Genomic DNA, 14,399 nt, shown 5'->3' with positions numbered 1-14,399 from the left:
TCTTAGAAAGATTTTTATGTAAAAATAAAGTTATTTCTCATTAAGTATGTCATAAAACTCACCAGTAAAACCCTTATCTGAATTTGGGGGAGGGGGAATTTCAAATAACTGTTTTAATAAAATAACTATTTAAGACTTAGAGGACTAGTCATCTTTTCTGTTTCTTCCTGTGTCAGCTTTGGTAAGTTGTAGTGTTTTTAAAGTACTTGCTAAATTTCCACATAACGTAATCATAAAGTCCTTGTATTCTTAAAACATGACGGATGGATTCAGACTCTAGATCGTAACGGAGTGACCTTGGCAAACATGTTTAACTCTCTCAGTCTTAGCTTTGTCATATATAAAATGGGCATGATAATAGAAATGAGCAAAATAATAGAGCCTAGTTTGTGGAGTTTTGTGAGAATAAATAAATTTAGTATTTTTTAAGTCTATAGAATAGTATCTTTCACATGGTAAGTTCTTTGTACAGGTTTGTTAGACTTAAAATTTTGTACATTAGTTTTCATAATGTTCTATGATTATTATTTTGAAGTCTAAAGACTGTGCAGCTTTTCTTTCTAATTCCTGCTTTTGGTTAATTTTGTCTGCTGTCTTATTTTTCTTATCAGTTTCATCAAAAGTTAATTTTGCTCTTCAAAGGCAAACTTTTGGTTTTGGCAGTCATCTCTGCTGTGTGTTTGTTTTCCATTTCATTGATTTCTTTTCCTGTATTTCCTCTGTTTCTCATAGTATTCTTTAATCCAGTTTTCCCCCTAACTTTTTAGATGGATTCTTGATTTATGTTTATTCTTCTTTTCTAGTATATTCCTCAAAGCTGTATTTCTCTAAATGGTGATTTAGTATCTGTCAATGGATAAACAGATAACAAAAATGTGGTATGTCTATATACACAGTGGATTATTATTCAGCCATTAGAAAGAAGGAAATCCTGCTGTCCACAATAACATGGATGGAACTGGAGGGCGTTGTGCTAAGTGAAATAAGCCAGGCAGGAAAAGACAAATACTGTATGGTATCATATATGGAATCTAAAATAAAAACTTGAGGACTTTTTTTCTTGAAGAAACAAAACAATTCAACTTCATTTTTAAAAAACTTTTGGTGGTGTCACACAGCATAAGGGATTGTGTTTCCCTGACCAGGGATCAAACCTGTGCCCCCTGCATTGGAGTCAGAGTCTTAACCACTAGACCATCAGGGAAGTTCCCAGCTGTGAGTTCTTGCAGTGACTGTTTTCTTCCAGTTCACCTGACTCAGGATCCCAGCCCAAAGACAGAGACGCTTCTCCCAGTGTCTCTACTCCAGGTGGGGCAGAATCCTGACGTTCACCCCCCTGGTCCTGAGAGGCTTCCACAAGTTCCATGAGCATCCCAGTTGCCTCTTTTGGACTGAAAAATTCACACTCAGGGCCAAAGCAGCCTGTAGTTTGGAGCTTTACCTTCCTGTTTTCCCATCATTTTCAAATCTCCACCTCGCATTGTCTGTCTAAAGTTAGCTCTTTGATTCTTTTAATGAGCTGCTTTTAATAGTTTTCCAGCCTTTTAATTTGTCTTCATAGGAAAGAGTGCTTCAAATTACCTTGTGCATTAAGGAATGCTGTGCTGTGCTTAGTCGCTCAGTCATGTCTGACTCCTTGTGACCCCATGGACTATGGCCCACCAGGCTCCTCTGTCCATGGGATTTCCCAGGCAAGAATACTGGAGTGGGTTGCCATTCCCTTCTCCAGGGGATATTCCTGACCCAGGAACTGAACCCAGGTCTCCTGCTTTGCAGGCTGATTCTTTACTGACTGAGCTACGAGGGAATCTTTTATACCATTTATTCTTTTGTTTTGTTTTACTAAGATTTTTTTTTCATTACTAACGTTTTTCTCATTTATTCATTGCCTGAACATATAAGTATTCATTGAGCATCTACTTTGTCTAGATACAATGAAAAACGTAAAATGGAAAACAAAGAACACACCATCCCTGCCTTCTTGGAGCTTATAGTCAATCTATTAGAGGAGAAATGACGTCACATAGTCATACCAAGTGACGTGAAGAGACAGTGCTGAGAAATATAATGCATTTAACAATAAGCATATGTAGTCTTCCGAAATCGAGTTAAGGGAGTAGTAGGAGAGGCACAGCATAACAGAACTAGAGTTCCTAGTCAGTTCAATAAAGGAGCAAAGAGTTCAACTGGAAATTTTTTAATACTATCATTATTTGCCAAAGACATGATTGTGAATATAGACATAGAATCTGATATGCTATTAGAACTAATAAATTAATACCAAGTTTGCCAGAAGCATGGTGAGTAAACAAAAATCCATTCTATTTCTCCATGCTAGTAGTAAAAAAAGAAAATATAATTTTAACATGGGTCCTTATACCATTTATATGTCTTAAAAATTTCATCTGGACTTTTAGATACATTGTTTTGGCCACCTGATGCAAAGAGCCAACTCTTTGGAAAAGACCCTGATGCTGGAAAAGATTGATGATGAGGGCAAGAGGAGAAGGGAGCAACAGAGGATGAGATGGTTGGATGGCATCACTGACTCAGTGGACATGAGTTTGAGCAAGCTTTAGGAGATGGTGAAGGACAGGAAAGCCTGGCGTGCTGCAGTCCTTGGGGGGTTGCAAAGAGTTGGACACGACTTAGCAACTGAACAGCTACTTCTAGGCATTCTCACTAAGGAAATACAGATTGAGAGTAAAAAACTAGAAAGTGTGGGGTACTTCCCTGGGAGTCCAGTGGTTAAGACTTTGCCTTCCAATGCAGGGGCGTGGGTTCCATCCCATCAGGAGAACTAAGATCCCACATGCCTCATGGCCAAGAAAACAAAACATGAAACAAAAATAGTATTGTGACAAATTCAATAAAGACTTTAAAATTGGTCCTCATCAAAGGAAAAAAAAGAAAGAAAGAAAGAAAGAAAATGCGGTAGGAGAAAAAGGAGGGTGAAGTGGTCAAATCTGTTGTGGGAGCAACACCTCGAGAAATTCCCAGGGAGAGGAAAGAGGTTTTGCTTTTACCATGGTTTTCCAATCTTTACAGTCACCTCTGGAAACTAGGAAGATGTATAAGCACCCTCCATACTTCTCAAGGGGTAGCAGCAAGAGCAAACAGCTAACCTTCTGCCTGGAGGCTACGGCGAGGCTGAGGAGATGAGAATGTGCAGTCTGCACACCTGCCAGGAAGGACAAGAGCCCCTGGGGGAGTTGGGGGTGGGCTTCAGCCCCCTGAAGAAGACCACTTCTTCAGCCTCTTCTGAGAAATATGACCCCCTAATCTACTGTCTGTATCATGGTCAGGGGAAAATACTTGGAGCTAGTCCTAGTGTGAACCCTGAATTTTTGTAACAAGACATAGCATGTCAATTTAATGTTCAAATGTGGGAAGGAAGGGAAGGGGCTGAAATTACAGCCTCTGCTTCAGTAACTGAAAAATGTCAGCAAAGCAGGGGGCACCTGGATTTGAACCAGGGACCTCTTGATCTGCAGTCAAATGCTCTACCCCTGAGCTATACCCCCTCTTGTGACTGACCTTGCATTAGCACCTTTTCACCCTTGGCACTGCAGCCAGGCTCTGTGCCTAGCCTTCACTTTGCTGTTTCCACACGTCCCAGGAGGTGGCAAGTCTTCTCTGCTGTAGTCTACTTTCCCATCTCCCTCCTCCAGCCCTCCTCTTCCTCAGGCCATGGTCATGGCACCACCCTTTACACCTGGAAAGGTCATTTGAGTCTATACTAGTGTTTCTACCTCAGCCAGCACATTCGCATCAAGACAAGACTGGTTGGTTCTGGGTCTTTAGTGAACCTCAGACTCGGTGCCTCCGCTATACTCTGAGGACTCAAGAAGGGTGCTCATGGTTTCACTCACTCGTTCATTCACTCAACAGACACTCATGAAGGTGTTAGGTGCCAGGCTCTATCATCCATGTTGAGGCCACAGAGACGAATACATTGTTCCCGTTCTTCAGAGTCTTAATTCAAATAGAAGACGAGTCTATGAACTGAAGTATTTGCAAAGAGTGGCGGAAGCCCAAGCAGAGAGCTGTAGGAGCCGGAAGGGAGAGCTGGGAAGTCAGGAGGGGCTTCCAGAGGCAATGGTCGAGGAATTTGCTGGAAGAAGCAGCTGGAGAGGCTTTCCAGACAAAGGAGGAGTGAAAACACAGACACATAACTGGGTCAGGTGTGTCTGGAGCTCAGACAGGCTCGAGGCTGACGTCACACGGAGACTATGCTCATCAGCCCAGGAGACACTACAGAAGTCAGTGAGGGGGACTGCTAATGAGAGGGACTCAGCCATCACGACTGTCAGTGGAGGAAGGCTTGTGACACAGCGCAACCAGTCATAACCCCAGTTAATTAAAACCCTAATGTCTAATTCTAGACACGAGGAGGTGCACAGGTTTGCCCAGGTAATGTGAAGAACCCCTTTCGTGTGTACTAGAACACCATTATGGTGTACCCCAGGAAACCAGGTGGCACAGTGGTAAAGAATCCAGCTGCCAGTGCAGGAGACACAAGAGACGTGGGTTCAATCCCTGGGTCAGGAAGATCCCCTGGAAATGGAAAAGGCAACCCCCTCCAGTATCCTTGCCTGGGAAATTCCATGGACAGAAGAGCCTGTGGGCTACAGTCCATGGAGTGACAACGAGCTGACACAACTGAACAGTGCGTTATGGAGTACCCCAGGGCTTCCTAATTGGTTTTGTATTTTTTTATATTTACTACTTGTCACAGAAAAAGTGTTAACAAGGGGGCACCTGGATTTGAACCAGGGACCTCTTGATCTGCAGTCAAATGCTCTACCACTGAGCTATACCCCCAGATCTGTGTTTAGTGTTAATTGCACCTCTTGATCTGGGCACCTGACTTTCTTACAGCCCTGCTCCCGAGAGCAGGCAGCTTGCCCCATGACAGCCTGGCTCTCCCTGCCATCGCTCATTCACTCATCCACCCCTAAACACCTACTCGCCAGCTTCTGTGTGCCAGATACACCCCTCTCCTTCCATTTCTCTGGCTCTGTCTACCTGGGCCACCCCAGTGCCATCTGCCTTGCAATGGGCGGTCAGTGGCTTTCCCCACCTAACAGAACTGTGGTCCCTCGTCCTCTCCTGCACTAGGGTGCTGAGGAGCAGAGGGGCCCCTGCCCAGGCAGGGGAGCAGGGACAAGAACTTGGCCAGAACTCCACCCCCGAGGACAGCTGACCCCCTCCTTCTCCCTTTACCATGCACTTCATTCTCTCAGCCCCCTTCATCCGCTCAACCTGCAAATATGGTGGAGAAATAAGGTGAGCCAGCTCTGGGTTCCATCTCCAGGAGGAAATTGATTTGCGGAGGGGGTGAAACACCATGAGAACTTGCTGGTAAATTCCCAGGGTATGGAAGACAGTGGGCAACAAGCTTCATAGCAGAGGGCAGGCGGCTCTGCATGAGCAGTGGGAACAGGGAGGCAGCTGGGGAGGGGGGTCCTCTCATCCGAAAGGCTGGGTGTCGGTGTGGCAGAGAGCTGGACTCCCCGTCCCCACCACTGACGGAGAAGCCCAAGCAGGCTTTGAGTCCCCCATCAACTCTTCCCAGGGCCCCATCCTCTCCACATGGAAGTGTCTGCAGGAAAGTCTACAAGGCTCATGGGCTTTGGTGGTTGTGGTGGTTTAGTCTCTAAGTCGTGTCCAACTCTTGCTACCCCATGGACTGTAGCCCACCAGGCTCCTCTGTCCATGGGATTCTCCAGGCAAGAACACTGGAGTGGGTTGCCATGCCCTCCTCCAGGGGATCTTCCTGACCCAGGGATCAAACCCGGGTCTCCTGCATTTCAGGCAGTTGGGGAAGTAGCTATTTTGTCCAGAAATACTGAAGAGGGACCTAGTCCCCATGGACTGTTTTGTGGCAAGTTTTCCTGGCACCTGAAGTGACTGCACACCTACTGTGCCCTCTGCATCTCTTAAGGCCACTGGGACCCACCTTCCTCCATTGATATTTTCAGATTAAGCTTCCATATGGGAAGGGGGAGGGGGTAGGAAGAGTGGGGCGAGCGGGGGGACGGGTGGGAGGTGGCACCAGCTCCAGCACAGCTGACGGAGCTGGAACTGGTCCCTGACCAGGTGTCCTGGGGCCCAACCCCTTATATGAGCCCTCTCCCTGGCCAGGTGAGCCCAGGTCAGCCCAGCCTGGGGGGCACTTTCCCTGGCAGCACAGCCTGGCAAAGACCTGGCAGGAGGTCACTGGCCAGCTCCTGCTCCACGTCAGACCCCCAGCCTGCAGTCTCCACCCCATGACGCTGCCTGCCACTCCAGACCCCCCAGGAAGTGGACTTCTTTGACAAGCTCTGCTAGGAAACGGGCAGAAGTAGCAAAGAGCATGCATCCCAGGCTTGGAGGGACAGGCCCAGGGGAGACAGCGCTCCGTGGGCTCCCCTTGGGAGGTAGGGCCACCAAGAGGAGACACCCTGAGGACAGTCTGTGAGAAAGACCAAACCACAGAGACACTGCGATACGAAGGGGTAGTTCTCCCAGATTGTTCTAGTTAATAAAGCAGAGTCGAAATGTTCAGTATGTTCAGTTACTCAGGAAAGCAAAACCTGGGTTCTAAGCTCTGTGCAAGTGAAGAGAGTTCTTAGGACTTACCTGGTGGTCCAGTGGCCGAGATTCCGCACTCCAATGCAGGGGGCCCAGGTTTGATCCACAGTCAGGGAATTAGATCCCACATGCTGCAACTAAGACCCAGTGCAGCCAAATAAATAAATAAATGTTTAAAAAGAGAGAGAGAGGGTTCTTGCTGAGCCGCAGTCACAAGAACCACTCCTCTGATGGGAGAGAGGACAGAGATGAGCAGCCAGAGGGCCCTCTACCCATTTGTTGCACAAAATGTTCAAAGGATGCTTTATGTTGGAAAAGAACCTGACAGTTTTTACATTGCTACACCATAAAACAGAAATATTTTGACTTTTACTTAACAAATTTCATGAAATGTTTCATTATTATATCATATTTTCAACCATTAAGGAAAACTGTCGTCTTTAGGTTGGTGGTGTGGCTTTTAGTTAGACAAAAATTTCTCAGATATGATGCCAGAAGCTCAATTGATTTGTCTTCAAAATTAAGAACATCTGCTCTTTGTAAGACACCGTTAGGAGAATGAAAAGACAAGTCACAGTCCGGGAGAAAGTATTAGCAAGCCATAGCTGATACAAGCCCAGCACCATAATATGTTCACAACTCGTCATAAGAAGACAAACCACCCAAATGAAGAAATGGATGAAAGATGTGAGCAGATACTTCACTACAGAAGATATATGATGGCAATAAGCACCCAAAAATGCCATCAGCATCATTAGTAGTTAGAGAAATGCACATTAAAACCACATGAGTTACTACATGAGTTGGGCTGAAAAGTTCATTCAGGTTTTCCCATAATATTGCATGGAGATAACTGACTGAACTTTTTGGCCAACCCAGTACTACATTACATTGGAACATAAATGAGAAAGATTGACCATAACAAGTGTTGGTGAGGATGTGGGGAGACCAGAAGATTCATACGCTACTGTGCAAGCACAAAATGGTATAACCACTTTGGAAAACAGTTTGGCAGTTTCTTAAAAAATGAAACATACTCCTAGCATAGGATCTAGCTGTTCCACTCCTAAGTACTTAGCTGAGAGAATTGAAAGCATTTATCCAGGTGCTTGTGCACAGAAGTCACAGTAATGTTTTCGGTAAAGCCCAAAATTGAAACAACTCAAACGTTTATCCACAGGTGAGGGAATAAACAAATTGTGGTGTATGCATGAAATGGAACATTTCTCCTCAATAACAATGAATGATCAATACACACTACAATAGGCTTGCATCTCAAATAATTACCTTGAGTAAAAGAAACCAGACCAGAAGAGAGAGTGTATGCACAGAGAGAGAAAGAGTACAGATGGCTTGATTCCGTTTATATGAAATTCTAGAAAATTAATTTTCAAAACTCAAATGAATCTGTGGCAAGATCAGTCGTTGCCTGGGGTGTTGACAATAGTCTAAGGGACTATTAATAGTATTTTAATAGCATCCATCTGGTCAAAGCTATGGTTTTTCCAGTGGTCATGTATGGATGTGAGAGTTGGACTATAAAGAAAGCTTAGTGCCAAACAATTGATGCTTTTGAACTGTGGTGTTGGAGAAGACTCTTGAGAGTCCCTTGGACTGCAAGGAGATCCAACCAGTCCATCCTAAAGGAGACCAGTCCTGGGTGTTCATTGGAAGGACTGATGCTGAGGCTGAAACTCCAGTACTTTGGCCACTTCATGAGAAGAGTTGACTCATTGGAAAAGACCCTGATGCTGGGAGGGATTGGGGACAGGAAGAGAATGGGATGACAGAGGATGAGATGGCTGGATGGCATCACCGACTCGATGCACATGAGTTTGGGTGAACTTGGGAGTTGGTGATGGACAGGGAGGCCTGGCGTGCTGCAGTCCATGGGGTTGCAAAGAGTCAGACAGGACTCAGCGACTGAACTGAACTGAATAGTATGGAGAGAAAAAGCAGAGGAAAGGCAGGTTCTGGGCTCCACTTTGGACACACATGCCGGTTCATCTCCCCCCGACCCACCTTCCCCTAATCTCTGCAGCCTCCCCCTCCCCTTACCCCCCATCAGCACTGTCAGCAGCAGGCAGAGCATTTGTTTTCACGCCTAGAAGGGGCACTGGCTGCTCCTGTCCACCCATCTTATGGGGAAAACAGAAGAAAGCAGAAGGGATTTAGGTCAACCCTTGGAGTCATCTGTGCTTATGGGGTCCACAGCCTCTGGGTGCCTCCCCGCTTCCCATCTCCCTGAGCCTCTCATTATGGTTTTAATGTACATTTCTCTAACTACTAATGATGCTGATGGCATTTTTGGGTGCTTATGAGCCTCTCAGGGAGGTCATCCCAGCTCCCCAAGGCCAGGTGAGCGGTGGATATCAGCCTCCCTCTCTTCTGACCATCTCTCAAGCTATTCGCCAGTCTTTGCTACCTCTCACTCCCAGGACATGGTCCCCACCTGCTCATCTCCTTTTGGCTGCCACACTGTCTTTCAAGAACTTCTTTTCAAAAGTTCCCACTTGCTACTGGCACAGCCCACTTTGCACCCCTTCACTGGACGAAGGCTGGGCGGCCCCCAGAGTCTCCATCTCCAGCCTGGATGCAGCAGCCTCTGCTCCCCCCTCTCCACCTCTCTGGCAGTGCCGGGTGGCCTCTGCAACCAGGCTGGTGGGCCCCCCATCCCTGGTTCCCCAGCGCCTTGACCTCAGCTCCTCGTTGGCCAGAGGACACAGCTGGGACTGGTCATCCCTAGAAACTGCCCCACAGTCGTGGCCTCTGCTGGTCTCTACGCCACTACAGCCTCCTCTCCTCCCCGCACCATCCCCTTGCTCCGCCCTCTGTCTTCTGTTCTCCCAGCTGCTCACCTCTTCCTGGCTTCCGCCCACCTTCCCACCCATACTGACGCCAAGGTGGGTCACCCACCTCCACCAACTGTGCCCTCAGTCTAATCATCTACTCATTACATCAGTCAAACCCAGGACTCCTGTCTTCCTTATGTGTTTCTGAATCTCTGCAATAAGTCCCCTCTGTGCAAAACTGAGCCCTCTCCTTACAGAGCCCAATACATACCTTTTGGGTTACCCCCTCACCCCGGTGGGACCTCAGCCCACAATTCATCAGGCTCCCTGCCTTCCTTCTAGGGGTGAGGCACCCCGGGGCAGTCATGAGCTTTCTAGGGCCCAGCTTCACATGAGCTTTAGAACCAGGGACCTCTCCCTGTGCTGAGATCTGCACCCCAATGTTTAGATGTCATGAGGTGCCTTTGCTCTCGGGAAGTATCCTACAGGAACTTCACCCTCTGGCCAACACCCTTCCCCAAACCTCCCTCTGCTGACCTTGGGTCAGCTCTATGCCTTCTCAAGCTACCTCGATTATCCCATTTGGGGAAGGACACCCAGGACAGTAGGGGGGATGGAGGGGATGAAGCTGTTGTGAGTCCTGGCCTCTGGGGGACCTGAGTTATTGTGGGAAAACAAAAGGGACACCTAGCAAGGGAACATGGGCTTCCCAGGGGGCGCCAGTGGTAAAGAATCTGCCTGCCAATGTAGGAGACCCAAGACCTGGGTTGGGAAGATCCCCTGGAGTAGGAACTGGCAACCCACGTCAGTATTCTTGCTTGGAAAGTCCATGGATAGAAGAGCCTGGTGGGCGACATTCCATGGGGGTCACAAAGGATTGGAGCAAGAGAACCAAGTGAGCATCTGCTGCTGCTGCTGCTGCTAAGTCGCTTCAGTCGTGTCTGACTCTGTGCGACCCCATAGACGGCAGCCCACCAGGCTCCTCTGTCCCTGGGATTCTCCAGGCAAGAATACTGGAATGGGTTGCCATTTCCTTCTCCAGTGCATGAAAGTGAAAAGTGAAAGTGAAGTCGCTCTGTCATTCCCGACTCTTAGCAACACCATGGACTGGAGCCTACCAGGCTTCTCCGTCCATGGGATTTTCCAGGCAAGAGTACTGGAGTGGGGTGCCATCGCCTTCTCCAGTGAGCATATGAGCATACAGTAATAATAATAACAACAACAACAGAACAGCAGCAGGAATCCTAGGGCCCTGGAATCAGAGAGAACTGGGGTTGACTCCAGTCCTGAGTTTCAATCCTGGTTTTAACCACTTACTAGCAGTGGGATCATGTATAAGTCATTTCACTTCTATGAGCTTCTAATTCCCTATCTTTAAAGTGGGCAGCAGAGGATGAGATGGCTGGATGGCATCACAGATTCAACGGACCTGAACTTGGGCAAACTCTGGGAGATGATGAGGGACAGGGAGGTCTGGCATGCTGCAGTCCGTGGGGTTGCAAGGAGTCAGACACGACTGAGTGACTGAACAACAGAATGGGAAAACCAGTAGTACCTGTGCTGGTGCTCATGTGGGTGTTAAACGAAACAGGTCACTTAGAAGTCCCTGGAACAGAGTAAACATTCAACAAACATTAGCTCTCAGGACTATTGCTAAAAGGTTATAAAATTTTAAAAACAAACGCAGCATCTGTGGCCAAGTGAAAGTGAAAGTGTAAGTCACTCAGTCGTGTCCGACTCTTTGTGACCCCACGGGCTATACAGTCCATGGAATTCTCCAGGCCAGAATACTGGAGAGGGTAGCCTTTCCCTTCTCCAGGGGATCTTCCCAACCCAGGGATCAAACCCAGGTCTCCTGCATTGTAGGAGGATTCTATCAGCTGAGCCACCAGGGAAGATTCCTTAACAAACTCCCTATCCATCACAAGGCTCCTTAAAATGGAAAAGAATTTGAAATGACCTAAATATTCAAGCTTTAGGTAACCACACAAGTCAGGTGTATCAGAGGATGACATGGAAAACCCCTCCCTGTCTTTCCAGCCTGGCTCCATGACCAAGCTCTTTTGCTGACCTCGTGGGACTGTTCCACACTCTCCACCCCCAGAATCCACCAACCAGACCCTTCTGGTCTCAAACGACTGTTGGTTAAGCCAAGGTCACGTGTCACTGTGTCTGTAGAGACCCCCCACTCCCCCACTGCCTCCTGCCCTGACTCCCTCGGGGCCTCACGCACACCTCCACTGTCACACACGTCTCTATATTCCTGATGGCTGGACCCGCACTGGGAAGCAAGGCTGGGGCCAGGACTGCTAGCGTGAATCATGGCAGACACCGTCAGCGCAGCCACACTTGCGCCTTCACCTCGGAGGTCTTGGCGATTCGAGGAGGAACATCAGAGCTTGTGGTCCTCTCTGTGCGGTGACTGATGGAGCCCGAGGAGGAGAGAGGCGGGTGGTGAAGTGTCCTGGGCATTTGCAGCCCTGTTCTAGGAAAAGAGGGATGTTCCCAGGGTATCTGGGTGGGAAGGGGTGGGTGACAACGCAGTTTCATTGAGGTGGGGTGTGTTTGCCTCCACCTGGAGAGCCTTCCAGGGGGCCCCCCAGATGGCTGCTCTCCCTGCAGGATGCCAGGGTTACTGTCAAGCTCCTGGATTTAATTCCTATTTCAGTCTGGGCAAGGGGAAGCCATCGGAGGTTTGGAGTGGCAGGGGAACGAGATCAGACCCATGGTTTTGGAATCTCGCTCCAGCCACTGTGGGGAGAATGGACTCAAGAAGAGGACAGTGCAACCCAGGAGATGAGGCTGGAGACAGTTGGTGGGGTGGGGAGTGTTCTGAAGAAGGAGCTGCTGGGAGTCAGCTGCTGGGTGTGAACCCGGAGGAGGAGAGTCAGGGGCCTGCTAGGCTCTTTGTGGGGCAGGTGGGCAGGTTTGGGCCCCTGTGCTCCACTGTAGTAGGGTTAGGAAGGAGCAGACTGGGGTGAGGATGGGATAAATTAAGCTAGAGATTCCCATTAGGTAACCCAGGGAAGGTAGGTATTCAAGTCTGGAGGGTAAGGAGTGGTCCACGCTGGGGACGTAAGTCACTGACATGTCACAGGAATTTGAAGCCACAGGACTAAGAGGTGAGAAGTCAGGCCAGGATACCGCCCTGGGTGTCCCAATATTTCCAGGCTTGTGGAAGAGGAGAGCCAGACAGGAAGGCAGAGAAATAGCATCCCGTGGGGCAGGATGGAAGCAAAGTGAGGTGTCTGGAAAACTTAGCCTTCACAAGTTTTGAGGATGGAGTGGTCATCCTTGTAAAAGTGCAAGAGGCTAAGTAGAGAGCAGAGAGAGCTGGTCTCTGCTGTCAGCAAAATATTACTCAAATACAGGTCACTGATGACCTTGATGAAGGCCATTTCAATGGACCAGGTATTAATAAAATGAAAACTGGACTGGACTGGGATATAAGAAAGTGGAGTCGGCAGGTACAGACAATTCTTCTGAGTCGTTTTCTGGGAAATGGGAGCAGAGAAACTGGGCAGGAACTAGAGGGGTCATGGATCAAGAGAGGTTTTTCCAAAAGTAAGTGCTAGGGCTTCCCCGGTGGCTCAGTGGTAGAGAGTCCACCTGCCAATACAAGAGACACGGGTTCGATCCCTGGCCCGGGAAGGACCCACTTGCCACGGAGCAACTAGGTACGTGCGCCACAACTACTGCACCTGAACTCTAGAGCCTGGGGGGCTGGATATGCTGAGCCCACACATGGCAACTGCTGCAGCCCACGCACCCTAGAGACTGTGCTCTGCAACGAGAGAGGCCACCGCAGTGAGAAGCCTGAGCACCACGAATAGAGAGTAGCCCCTGCTCGACACAACTAGGGAAAGCCCGAGGGCAGCAATGACCCAGCACTGCCAAAAATAAATATTAAAAAGAAAAAACAACCCAAAGCCTCAATCAGGGACTTCCCTGGTGGTCCAGTGGTTAAAAACTCGGGTGATATTAAGGCACGTGGTGTGCCTAAGACAACAATCCTGTAGAGAGGAATTAAAGGTTGATGCAGGAGAGAGAAAACGCAGTGGGGTCCTTGAGGAGGCAAGAAGCGAGTTTAATTCACAAGTGATAGAGTGACCTTGACAGATGAGAATGAAAACATTTCTTCTTAACAGAGGCGAAGGCAGCTGCTATGAATGCAGACAGACTGGTTGCTTGGAATTAATGGAGAAAGGTGGAAATAGTTTTCATCTAATTGCATCCATTGTCTGAATAGTTAAGATATTCAGCTACAGTAGGGGAGAGGGAGGGAGTGTTGAGAATTTGAAAAGAGCATAGAAGAGGTGAAGAAGCCGTCTCAGAAAGTGAGAAAGCAAGCATATACAAGACTCCTCCGTGTGTGTGTGTGTGTGTGTGTATGTGTGTGTGCGCGCGCGTGCTGTGTGCTCACTCACGTCTGACGCTGTGACCCCATGGACTGTAGCCCACCAGGCTCTGTCTGCGGGATTTCCCAGGCGAGAATGGGTTGCCATTTTCTCCTCCAGGGGATCTTCCCGACCCAGGGACTGAAGCTGCCTCTCTCGTGTCTCCTGCATTGGCAGGCGGATTCTTTATCACTACTGCCACCCGAGCTACATTCAATACAGACGAGATTTTGGTTACAGGTGAAGTTTGTCAAGATGGCTGTGTGATTGTCCCCAGCAACGTCCGGCTGCTTGGATGTGGGCATGGAATAAGCGAATACCTGCACTGTGATTTTGCCAGGCAGATTCCATACAGGGAGAGAGGGCCGGATACGTAAGAGATTTGAAAGAGAGCTGTTGATTCTCTGGGTCACCGGATCCAAGCTGTGTGGACAAGAGGAAAGAACACAGGGCGGGGAGGCAGGTGATGAAAAGCCATATGGTACCTTGAAAGAAGACCTGGCAAGGTCAGCAGACAGTGGTGATGGTCCAATACTGTGTTTGAAATCAAGACCTCGAAGGCAGCAGCCTCACTGATGAGCACAAGATACACATCTCAGGTGCCTACTTTCTGTACCACAGTGGACCCGCCCGC

General features: G+C 48.4%; 2 non-coding genes across 2 annotated transcripts; both read right to left on the bottom strand.

Moving 5' to 3' along the window:
• Positions 1-3,452: 3,452 nt before the first annotated feature.
• TRNAC-GCA (transfer RNA cysteine (anticodon GCA)) lies at positions 3,453-3,524 on the bottom strand. Its single transcript has one exon. It is a non-coding gene; the product is annotated as a tRNA-Cys (tRNA).
• A 1,228-nt stretch (positions 3,525-4,752) lies between these two features.
• Positions 4,753-4,824, bottom strand: TRNAC-GCA (transfer RNA cysteine (anticodon GCA)). Its single transcript has one exon. It is a non-coding gene; the product is annotated as a tRNA-Cys (tRNA).
• Between the last annotated feature and the right edge of the window lie 9,575 nt (positions 4,825-14,399).

Source organism: Bos taurus, chromosome 4 (genome assembly GCF_002263795.3).
Source record: "Bos taurus isolate L1 Dominette 01449 registration number 42190680 breed Hereford chromosome 4, ARS-UCD2.0, whole genome shotgun sequence".
NCBI classification, from domain to species: Eukaryota; Metazoa; Chordata; class Mammalia; order Artiodactyla; family Bovidae; genus Bos; species Bos taurus.
Note: the sequence above shows the minus strand (reverse complement) of the source record. Positions and strands in the feature narration are given on the sequence as shown.